The sequence below is a fragment of the Rhinoderma darwinii genome, unplaced genomic scaffold (genome assembly GCF_050947455.1).
Source record: "Rhinoderma darwinii isolate aRhiDar2 unplaced genomic scaffold, aRhiDar2.hap1 Scaffold_499, whole genome shotgun sequence".
Classification (NCBI taxonomy): Eukaryota; Metazoa; Chordata; class Amphibia; order Anura; family Rhinodermatidae; genus Rhinoderma; species Rhinoderma darwinii.
In genome coordinates, this window is record NW_027464046.1 from 62,412 (window position 1) to 74,953 (window position 12,542).

General features: G+C 40.2%; 1 non-coding gene and 1 pseudogene across 1 annotated transcript; both read right to left on the reverse strand.

The window, feature by feature from the left end:
* Positions 1 to 547: 547 nt before the first annotated feature.
* Positions 548 to 748, reverse strand: LOC142720520 (U2 spliceosomal RNA; annotated as a pseudogene).
* Positions 749 to 6,984: 6,236 nt separating this feature from the next.
* On the reverse strand, positions 6,985 to 7,171 carry LOC142720518 (U2 spliceosomal RNA). Its single transcript, XR_012873299.1, has one exon. It is a non-coding gene; the product is annotated as a U2 spliceosomal RNA (small nuclear RNA).
* Between the last annotated feature and the right edge of the window lie 5,371 nt (positions 7,172 to 12,542).

Below are 12,542 nucleotides of genomic sequence, written 5' to 3' on the forward strand. Positions count from 1 at the left end.
ATTCTTCTAGGTAACATAGTAACAAATGCAAATTGCTGCTCTCTTTGTAGGCAAGCAAGGCTTTGTTGCAACTGCAATTCTTACTCCTTCTTGAAATGTAGGGACGACAGTACATTCCATCACATCCATCTAGTGTACACAGGTAGGTCCATTGTGGCGGGCGGGCGGGCGGGCGGGCAGGCGGCTTTAATGGCTGTTTGCTGTTCCCCTACTCCACTCCACTATTTGACTGTGGTGCTGCATCAATCAGTGGCTGGCTCAGGTGCAGCTCTTTAACTTACCTAAAAGGGAGGGCGGAGAGAAGACAAGGAAGGTGAATGAGCTGTTCCAATGTGAAATGCCGGAAACACAGACATACAGACGACACAAAACAAGAGGTGGCAATGTATTCATTAATTGCATTTAATCAATTAGCTCATTATCACTCATGCATTGTCCAACAGGTGTTGAAATAATGGGATTAAAAGGGGAGATCCCTTCAGAAAGACAGAAACAATGGCAAACACAAAAAACACTTTTGGAATCTGATTTTAGTCAACACATAAGGAAAGGGTGCACCGGTCCTGGAAATACTGCAATACCAGGTCAATGCGTGGAGTGGACAGAGCAAGCTCTATTTCCATCTCCCTGTTCTAAAAATCCATTTAATATATGGTCCCCAGATAGGGGACGTATCAGATATTAAACTGATAAGAACAGATTTTTTTTTTTTTTTTTTTTTACTCAGATCACAAGTCTCAAAAACTAAAATCACCATCTTTTTCTCTTCACAGATCTCAAGACTCACGTCATCATCGTAAAAGGTAAGTACATTTATACATTATTTCCCCCTAAATATCTATTCTACACTCCCATTACAGAATTCCATTTCTTTTGCTTCCATTTTTCTTCTGCTTTCTCTATTCCTAGTTCTTTCTGTTCTTTCCAAAAATAGATAAATAAATAATTTAGGCTTAGACGTATGCAATCATCAACAGTTAAAGCATCCCTTTTAAATAGTAAAATATTCCTGGACCTCCATAGCGCCATTTTAACTGATGCTAAGATCAGCCAAACTATTTGAAACTCATTTTCCCCGATTCCAATTCCATAAAATATCATGTTAAAATTAAAATAGTTAACTTTACTCACCATGCTCACCAACTTACTTATCTTTTTCCACACTTTTTGTGCAAAATCACAATTCCAGAAAACATGCATTGTGGTTTCATCATCAATACAACCACTTCTAGGACATTGGCTATTCCGATTCAGTCGTCTTTTATATTGGAAATCCTTTGTTGGTAAACAATCCTTTATCATACACCATAATAGATCTTTGTGATCATTAGACAAACAAAGATGGTTAACACATTTCCAAATGTTTTTAACTACCTGGGGAGTAAACCGTTCAATCGGGCTGCAAATGGTTCTACCCTCTAAGACTTTTAATATTTTTTTATGATTAATAAAAACCTCTTTTCCTTCTTCTGCCAGATTGAACTCTCTTATAATTTTCTCTAAGATTAAATAGTTCTCTGGAGGCAACCACCTATATGGTCTCTTTAGATCTATATTGATCCATTTATACTTCCTTATAAAAAAAACAAAATTATATATTACAAAGGCTCTCAACTTTGATTCAGGTCCACATAGGATACTAATACACTGTGATAAATACTTACAAAATAAAAACTGTCTAAGATCAGGGAAACCCTTACCACCATTTCCTTTTGATTTATATAACTCTACTCTCCTTACTCTCTCCATTTTTGAACCCCAAAAGAAATTAAAACATACCTTAATAATTCTTTTCATCATAATGTTTGAGGGCATAAAAACAGCAGATACATATAAAATCAGAGGCAATAGAACTTGTTTAATCACTAAGATTTTCCCTTCCATTGATAGGCACCTTAGTTTCCAAAAATCCACCTTCTTTTTAACCCTTTCCAAGAGAGATTCCCAATTTTTTATACTTCCACAGTTTTGTGAGAAATGAATACCTAGAATTTTCATATCTACTACACTTAATAATTTACATTCCCTTTCCAACTTAAGATTCCCTATCAATAAAACCCCTGATTTTTCCCAGTTTATTTTAAAACCAGATGCACCATTAAACCATTCAACTACTCGTAATACCCTATTAAACCCTCTCAAACTTCTAACTAAAACCGTAATGTCATCCATATATGCCACAATTTTAACTCGCTCATTTTTATTCCCTGGTATAAAAACACCATCAATAACTTTATCCCTTCTTATTGCACATAAAAGTGGTTCCACGGCACAAATAAAGAGTATTGGCGACAAAGGACACCCTTGCTTCACTCCACAATTCATTTTAACCTTTTCCGATAAAAAGCCATTCACTGAAATTTTACTGAAACAACTAGAATATAAACTCTTAATACACTTAATAAACATATCAGGACAACCAAGCTTTTTTAAAACCTGAAATAAAAACAAATGGGAAATTCTATCATATGCTTTTTCGAAATCTAATGAGATCAATGCCAAATCCTGATCACGATCTTTAAAATCCCATAATACATCTCTAATCAAGAGTAATGAATCTGTAATTTTTCTCCCTGGCACAGCACATGTCTGATCCTCCTCAATTACCGATGAAATTACTTTTTTCAAACGATTAGCAAATAATTTTGCATAAATTTTATAATCCATGTTTAGTAACGTTATAGGCCTCCAATTCTTTATCATTTCTTTATCCCCTTTCTTAAAAAGTAAAACAATTAACCCTTCAGACCATGATATTGGCATTTTAAAAGAGGATAGCACCCTAAAAATGATATCACAAAAATCCACACCCACCAACTTCCAAAAGACCCTATAGAACTCTATCGGTAAACCATCCAAACCAGGTGTTTTCCCATTTGAAAAGCTATTAACTGTATTATAAATTTCATTTTCAGTAAAATCTTCAGATAAAAGACCTATTTCTTCTTTATTAAAATTTTTATCTAGTTGACTAATAAAGTGGTCCCTTAAAGAACCATCACTCTTTTTTTCAGAAAATAAGTTATCATAAAACTCATGTGCCTTTTTCAATTTACCTTCCAAAACCACCTCTCCCTCCAACTTGTCAATATAATCTCTCTTATTGATGATTTTTTTAAAGAAGAACTTTGAGCATTTTTCATCACATTCCAAAATTTTTACTCTCAAATTAAATATGATTTCCCTTCCTTTTTCATACAAACTTCTATTAATTTGGCTTTTAATGCCTTCAATCTCATCATCCATAATTACACCACTCTTTTTCAAGACATAAAAACACTGGAGTTTCGTATTTAGAGATTCATATAATTCCACTCTCTCTCTCGCCTTTCTTTTACTAATACGAATGAAAAATGTTTTGATCTGAGATTTTACGAACTCCCACCATTCAAAAACATCCTTAAAACTGCTTTTCCTACACTGCAACTTTTTATAGAATGAACCAAATTCCGATTTTACGTTCTCATCTTCTAATAGTTTTGTATTCAATTTCCAATGTGAAGATTTTTTGCTTTCCATTCTCTCACATTCTAACGTACATTTGATCAATCTATGATCGGAAAAACAGTTAAAATCAGTTTTAAAAGATGACCCTTTAAAATGCTCTGATACAAAAAAATAGTCTATTCTAGACCTAGAGTTTTTCCTACTCCATGTACATTCATCTTCTTTCTTTTTGCCACATATTTCCCACATATCTTTTAAATTACTTGATGAGAGAATTCCTTTTAAGCATGATACTGAACCATCTTTCTTATTTTCCAGATGGCAGTTAAAGTCTCCTCCAATTATAATAGGGTCCGAACCTGTAAGGAACAACTGCAGAATTTCAAAGAGCTGGATTCTCTTACTCTTCTCTGTGTATCCATACACACAGAAACATTTGATTTTTTTATTAGTCTTCTTCACTTCTATCATCATTATCCTCCCCGGATAAATCTCTTGAATTTTCTCCACTTTCCACTCCTTACTACATAAAAAACCTACTCCATCGCTCTTTTGCTCATTACCTCCTGAAAAAAAGGCTTTTCCTTTCCAATATTTTTTATAGAACTCATAACACATACTTTTCTCTATATTACATTCTTGTAAAAAAATGAAATCATAAGCTTCATTATTAAAAAAGTCATATAAAGCAACTCTCTTTTTTGAATTTTTTAACCCCTGAACATTCAGGGAAGCTATACTGATCATCTTTTAATGACAATTCCAGGGCTATCTCCCCCGCCCTCATCAGTGGTAGAAGGATACTCGTTTATCCTCAAAGCCTCCGAACTAACAGAGCTTAAGGGTGACACGACTTCCAGAATTTCTATCACTCTTCTTTTTTCACCACTAATATTTCCACGTTTCGCCTCTGCTTCATCATCTAAACATCTTTTCAAATTACCTAATGTCGTTTCCATTACCTCTTCAGTAAGGCCCTCCTCTTCCACAGGACTATCTGAAGGGGTTTCCCTCACTACAGTGATACCTTCTGTTTGTCCAGATCCCCCAGCTTCAGATCCCTGGGTTATCACTACTTCAGGTATTTTTTCCACTTTTTCTTTTACTTTTTTCTTTTCCTCTTTTTCCTTCCTAGTTTCTTTTTTCTCTTGCCTCTTTTCTTTTCCCTCTCGTCTCTTCTCCTTTCTCTCCTTCTCCTTCCTCTCTTTCTCCGTACACTCTCTTTCCTCCTCCTGAACCTCCTCCTGAACCTCCTCCTGAACCTCCTCCATTACCTCTTCAACTTGCTGTGGTTCAGGTATTTCTTCCTTACGTTTTGGACAATCTGCCTCTTGATGAATACTCATCGGGCAGTCCATACAGCGTTTACAGTTATCATCACTGTGGCCGTATTTCTTGCAACTTCTGCAATAGGGAGGCATCCCTGAAAAAAATAAATATCCTCTACTACGATTTATAAACACCACAGGCGGGGGCCTACAGACTCCTCCTTCTTCCTGTGGATCTTTTTTAAACGTAGCATAATATACTCGCTTTCCATTCCACACTCCGAAATCCGTCATCCCATGTTGCTTTAGGGAGAGTTTTTCACAAAAATTCCAGAGGTATGATTCCACCTCTTGGTCCGTTATAAATGGACTATACATTTGTATGGTTAACAATTTTGCCTGAAATTGAAACAATGGGGCAATTTTTATCCCCTTAAAAACATCTCGCCCCTTATTAGCTTCATAAAGGGTGTATGCCTTTTCGCATAATGCATTTGTTTCCAAAGTCACATCATAAATTCCCCTAGAGAAGAAGGTTTGTATACAAAAGAAGTTCTTCTTCTCCAATTCCATAACTGGTATTAGTATTTTGTCATAAAGGTACCTTAGATTTTTTTCTTGTCGGACTTCTGGGGACACGAAGAACCGAATAGTATCCTTTAAGCCATACTTATCATCAAAGAAGTCAGGCCGATTATCCTGAAATCCTCGCCATTCTCCTGGTGTTCTCCTTCCATAAGCCATATTCCAACGAATTTTTTCTTCCTCCACAGCACGAAAAAAAGCCCTTGAAAAGAGCTCGATCGCCTCTTGATTCCAATGGAAAACACGAAATCCACACGTCCAGCGAAAGAATCCCTCCACGAATAGGTTCCAGATCCTCCAAAGAAAAAGGCACACCAGCTTTCAGCCACCCCTCAATAGCAGCAGTTCGGTCCGAAAACCGAAAAGGCCGAGCAGGTAGGTTTCCACCAGTGCACCTTGCCCTCTGACTTCAACCCACTACAGATCGAAGCCAAAAGGCCGAGAAGCGATAACCAGAACGGGCCGCGCGTTGCCCGAGCCTGCCCGATACTGCTGTTCAGCCCTTGCAGCGATTCAGCCTACTTCTAGGCAATTCCATGGGGCCCTGCAGGCTCACACACTCACAGCTACACGGGAGGTGAATAAAGGCCGGAGAGGAAGCCAGACAGGATTTGCTTCTTTTGCTTGCACCACAATGCAGTGCTGAAAGAGGAGGAATCTACATAAAAACGCCTTCCTGGCAACGCCCAAATGCCCTGCTGCCATGCAGATAAACACTGGCAGCGGCAGCCAGTGCATGCCCACAGCCACCCCTTGTTCCTTCACACCTTGTATCAGCTGTAATCCAGTCCAGTCCAGTGCTGCCTGCTGAGCAGCACTGACCAACACTGCCTGGGCCCAGGCTTTTATCTCTGAGGCCCCATTATGATGTCAGAAAGCTGGCTCTGGCTCCTCAGGGCTCCACTATGACACGTGCAAAGTTCCGTCTGAACTTTATATAAGACGGTGCGGCTCAGTCAGTCACTCAGTGTTGCCTGAGAGGGCAACACTGCAACAGCCGGCCGCCAGGCTGTCTTTTTTTGCACAGGTAGTTGCCTCCAGGAGGCCACAAGAGGGAGACAAGGGACTGCAAAATGGAAAATAAGCATCCACCAACTTTACAGACAACTTCTCCTTGCTCCTACAACCTCCATCCTTGCACAGATTGTTATTCTTCTAGGTAACATAGTAACAAATCCAAATTGCTGCTCTCTTTGTAGGCAAGCAAGGCTTTGTTGCAACTGCAATTCTTACTCCTTCTTGAAATGTAGGGACGACAGTACATTCCATCACATCCATCTAGTGTACACAGGTAGGTCCATTGTGGCGGGCGGGCGGGCGGCTTTAATGGCTGTTTGCTGTTCCCCTACTCCACTCCACTATTTGACTGTGGTGCTGCATCAATCAGTGGCTGGCTCAGGTGCAGCTCTTTAACTTACCTAAAAGGGAGGGCGGAGAGAAGACAAGGAAGGTGAATGAGCTGTTCCAATGTGAAATGCCGGAAACACAGACACACAGACGACACAAAACAAGAGGTGGCAATGTATTCATTAATTGCATTTAATCAATTAGCTCATTATCACTCATGCATTGTCCAACAGGTGTTGAAATAATGGGATTAAAAGGGGAGATCCCTTCAGAAAGACAGAAATAATGGCAAACACAAAAAACACTTTTGGAATCTGATTTTAGTCAACACATAAGGAAAGGGTGCACCGGTCCTGGAAATACTGCAATACCAGGTCAATGCGTGGAGTGGACAGAGCAAGCTCTATTTCCATCTCCCTGTTCTAAAAATCCATTTAATATATGGTCCCCAGATAGGGGACGTATCAGATATTAAACTGATAAGAACAGATTTTTTAAGTTGACTACTCCAACTTTGGGGGTAACCGTTTATTTAAAATTTTTCAGGTTTTACAATAAATCAACATTTTTCAACATTTTTACAGAGATTCAAATTTTACAACAATGGTTAAAAAATAAATACAAATTGTCAGATTAAAATCATACAATTTATAAAAGGGCACTTGGTGGCATCATATTATAGAATTCCATTCACTAAAAAACCATTTTCTACTTAAAACAGGAGAGAATTTTTTGTCTAAAAGATAATATTTATGCATTTCATAAAAACAAATTCCTAAAACATCATTCACAGATAAAATTTCATGTTTGAATAAAAGAATATTCCTGGCCGCCCACAGAGCTGCTTTAACGCAGTTAGTAATCTTCCATGCCATAATTCTCTGAGTCCTTGTTGGGCACTCCAGACATCCGTAAAATACGCCTTCGCTTGTAATTTTCTTTATTCCGGTTATCTTCTTCATCAAGGGGAGGATTTTTGTCCATATTAGTTGAGAAAAATAACATTGCCAAAAAAGATGTAAGACTGTCTCGTCATCGCGGCATCCTCCCCTTGAACACGCAGCCGAGTTGGTCAGTCCCCTTCGATGCTGGAATGCCCGGCATGGAAGACACTCGTGGGCGCAGCTCCAGGCCAGATCCTTCTGTGAATTAAAAATGAATTTAGCATTAACCATGCTCCAGATGAATTTGCACTTGTTTTCATTAAAATTGCTAATGGGGGCTATTAAAACATTTTCTTTTATTTCCTTTAAAACATATTTACTATTTTTTACATCTTCTATTCTTTTGTCTTTTAGGTTAAAAAGGTTCACTATTTTTTCTAAAATCTTATACTGGTCTGGCAGGTTAAAAGCATATGGCGAGCTTAAAACCGTAGAGAACCATCCGTACCTCCTCATAAAATAGCCAGTGTTAAAACGGATAAAATAAGACCAGTAGTGTTCCTTAAAAACAGTATTAAGACACAGTGTAAAAAAATGGATTAAAAGAAATGCTTTTATATTTGGAAAATCTTTACCACCCATTAGCTTTGGTAACATCACTTTTTCTCTCCTGAGCTTCTCCATCCTAGAATTCCATAAAAATGTAAAACATGCCTTGGTAATCTTTTTTAATAAAATATCAGGGGGAGGGAAAACCATACTTAGATATAATAAAATTGGTAAAATCACCATTTTTGTGATTAAAATTTTTCCCTCCATTGTCAGTTTTCTAAGATTCCATAAACAAATTTTCTTATTAACTTTTTGTGCCACCAAGTCCCAACTGATAAAACCATTGTTTGACTCATTGAAGGAGACCCCTAAAATCTGTACAGACTCCGACACAGGGACTGGAATGTCCTGTAAAATCATATTGCCAATATTTAAAATATTACTTTTATTAAAATTGACTTTAAAACCGGAGGAGCAGCAAAATTGGTATATCTGTTGTAATGCTTTTTGCAGTGACGGGGCGTCCCTGCACAGGACCGCGACATCATCCATGTACCCCACTACTTTTGCCTCTAGTCCCCCCCCGCCCGGCAGGGGGACTCCACATATCTGCCTGTCATTCCTCAATCTGCAGAGTAGAGGCTCGATCGCACATATAAAAAGTAGTGGGGACAAGGGACACCCCTGCTTCACTTCGGAGTTTAAAAGGACATCCTGTGTCTTAAAACCCTTTACTAAAATCTTGCTCGTACAATTTTCATAAAAGGCCTTCAGAGACTGTAAAAAACCTTCTGGTATACCCATCTTTTCTAAAACCTTAAAAAGATAAAAATGTGATACTCTATCAAAGGCTTTCTCGAAATCTATGGATAAAACCGCCAATCTGCCTTTTCTCTCCTTCGTATCACCAATAGCATCTTTTAAAAGGTTTAAATTGTCCCATATGCTCCTCCCAGGTATCCCACAGACTTGGTTGGAGTGGACGATTTTCTCTATAACAGCCTTTAGCCTATTCGCGCAAATCTTGGCCATTATTTTATAGTCTGCGTTTAGTAAGGTGATAGGCCTCCAGTTTTTAATATCTGTTTTGTCCCCCTTTTTATAAAGCAGGGACACCTCACCTTTCTTCCAGGACCCCGGGAGGGCTTTTGTTCTAAAAACTTGAGTAAAAAGGGAATAGAGATCCTCTTTTAAAACTCCATAAAATGTGACATAAAACTCTATGGGTATACCATCAGGGCCAGGGACTTTAGCTGTTTTAAAACTCTTGATGGTATCTAAAATCTCCTGTTCCGTAATATCCTGTAATAAAAAATCTTTGGAGACAGGATTTAAAACAGCGTCAACCTCCTTCAATGAGTCGTTCATCAAATCAACATTAACAAGCTTTATATTAAAAAGATCCGCATAAAATCTGTGTACCTTTTTTAAAATATTGTCAGTGTTTGTATCTCCATCAATATTGTCTAACAGGGTATGCTTATCGTTAATTTTCTTAAAAAAGTACCTGGAGCAGGTCTCATTTTCCTCGAGGTGTTTCATTTTTGAACGAAAGACAATTTCCTTACCTCTCTGCTCCAGGCACTGGGAGATCTCCTTCCTAATCTCCATAATCTCCTCCTCCACCTGCATACCCTGTTCTCTGAACTTGTATTGGGTCTGCAGACGGGTATTCAAATTAGCAAAAAAATCCTGTTTTTCTTTTGCTTTTCTCCTTCCGATTTTTATGAAAAAGTCTCTTATTTTTATTTTTATTTTCTCCCACCATGAGACTATGGACATATTTGGATGTCTTACCCGTCTGCAGCCCTTATAAAAGGTAATAAAATCAGATAAAATTTGCGGATCATCTAAAAGGGAAACGTTCATTTTCCAGGCTTTTTTGACAGTATTTTTCCCAATATCATTTTTAACTTTAAAATACAATAATTTATGATCAGATAAAACATTGGGATTAAGATCACATTTAAAAGGCAGTACTTGATAAGAGCAGAATATAAAATCGATCCTGGAGCTACAGTTCACATTGCTCCAGGTGACGCCGGCCTCTGCAGATAAATTGCTGTTACATTTCTTAAAAACATCAGTAAGTTTAAAATCAGTAACTATATCTTTTAATAATGAGGAGGTTTTGTCATAATTCCTGCTTACTGAGTTAGAGAACCGGCGTTCCCCCTTTAAAATACAATTAAAATCACCCGCTAAAACAAGTGGCTCTGAATCGTTTAAAAAAAGGGGTAAAATCTCTAGCATTCTAGCTCTTTCATTCTTGTCCGAGGACCCATAAAAATTTAAAAACTGCCATCTAATACCGTCTATAAAAGCTTTGACCAATAAAATTCTACCTGGTAAAATTTCATTAAAACTGTCAATTAAAACGTTCCCTTTAAATAAAATGGCGACACCTGCGGCTCTGGAATCGTTAGACCCGGACCACACTGAAGGTCCGAGTCTCCAGTCTTCCTTATATTTGTTGTAGTTCGTGCGATGTGGGATACAGCATTCCTGTAGGAAAAAAACGGTGGCGGAAAAAATAGAAAGATAGTCAAACAGGGCAGCTCTTCTCGTCTTGGAATGCACGCTCCTAACATTTAAGGAAATGCCACCTAACTCTGCCATGAGGAAAAGGGAAAAGAGACAGTCTTATGTAATCTTACCCGAGGTGGCCTCAGCAGTCCTCAGCGTTACCAGAGACCTCACTCGAACTCTCATCGCCCTCCGACTTCAAACCGACTGTATAAGTTGAGGAGATTGGAGAGGAACTCATGTCAGACAGCTGACCCCCCGCCATACCTGAGGCACTTATCGCAAATGGGTCCCAGATGGACTCCACGGGCAAGGTTTCTGGAGCATTTTGTATGGCAGCCTCCTCCCCTACGATAGGGGCAGGAAACGCACTCGCGGCCGTTTCAGGGACTTCTGTCACCTCAGAGGCAGCTATGCTTGTCTCCCCCAACTGGCGAGAAGGGGGGAGACCTTCAGCTGGTGCTTCCGGGGGCGCGTCAACTGGTTTCCCTGCTTTCGCTCTAGCAGGTACTCCCATCGGCACCCCCGCTGCCACCTCTGAGTACGCCCTACGCCTCTTAGACCTAGCTGCCGCTCCGCCCGGGTCCTCTGCCTCAGGTACAGGCTGACCCAGCATCTCCTGCGGCCCAGGCGGATCAGCTTCATCCGAACTACCCATCTCCTCCGTTACTTGAGGGGGCTTTTTCGTCCGCTGATCACTGGCTCTTCTCTTAAACCGCCTTTGCTCCTTTGGGTCACCTGTTTGGGGGGGTCTGCTGGAGGTGTCCATGTCATCTGCCTCTTCACCTCTTGGTTCCTCTCCTTGTGCGGGGGCGACCTGGCCTGCTGGCTGCTCTGGACGCCTCGGCCGGACCTCGGGTTGTTCCGATCTGTGGGGACAAGTAGCATATAGATGACCAACTCGGCTGCAAAAACGACACCTTTTCCCCAGAGGGCAAGTTTTGGCCTCGTGCTCAGAGCTGCCACAGTTCCTACAGGTGCTTTCGCAGAACTCTTTGGTGTGACCGTACTTTTGACATTTTCTGCAGAATGGAGGCATTCCTGTATAAAAAAGATCTCCTGCCATATCAACTAATTTAAAGCGTGCTGGCGGCAACATTATCCCCCCTGCTGTATTGGCATCTCTATAACAAGTTACTAAAAATCTCCATTTTGACGTCCAAACTCCAACTTCGTTCATTATTTTGCCAATACATTTAACACTTTTGAAATAGGGGGATAAAAAGGACATCACATCTTTTAAATCAGCAAACGGGCAGTACATTTTTATCACAATCATCTTAGTAATGTCCAACACATGTTCGTAAAATTCAATACCGTCCAGTCTCGGATCGTTTTTTACCATGTATGCCGCCAGCAGATCTTGGAACACTCCATTCTGTACAAAAGTTATGTCGTATGTTCTTCTCCTAGGATAGTCTTGTACCGCCAATATCTCCCGCTTCTGAATGTTGAAAATGCCAACAAGCACGGTCTCCACCAAGAACTTCAGGCCGCAGGTCGTCGCCTTCTCTTCTGATACAATGACACGGATTGTATTCTTTATCCGGGCATACGCCGGTATCTCACCAGGACTTTCGTCCATGGTGAGGGGTTTTCAAGGAAAGTTACGCCACCCGTTGGTGACGTAACGTCTACGCAGCTTTCCCCTTTTCGGCCGAAGCCTACACGGGGGATATGTGGATCGCAACTCGTTGCTCAGGACTAAGCCTCTCTCCCAAATAGCAGCACGGGGGTGAAGTCCAGGCGAACCTGGACGATCCCCCGAGGCCGAGAGAGAGGGTACCTGAGCACCTCCTAACCAAGACCAGGCAGCACTGACTACAAGTAATCAGCACTACACTTGATCTCAGCCAGAAGGCCGAGAAGCGATAACCCGAACGGGCCGCGCGTTGCCCGAGCCTGCCCGATACTGCTGTTCAGCCCTTGCAGC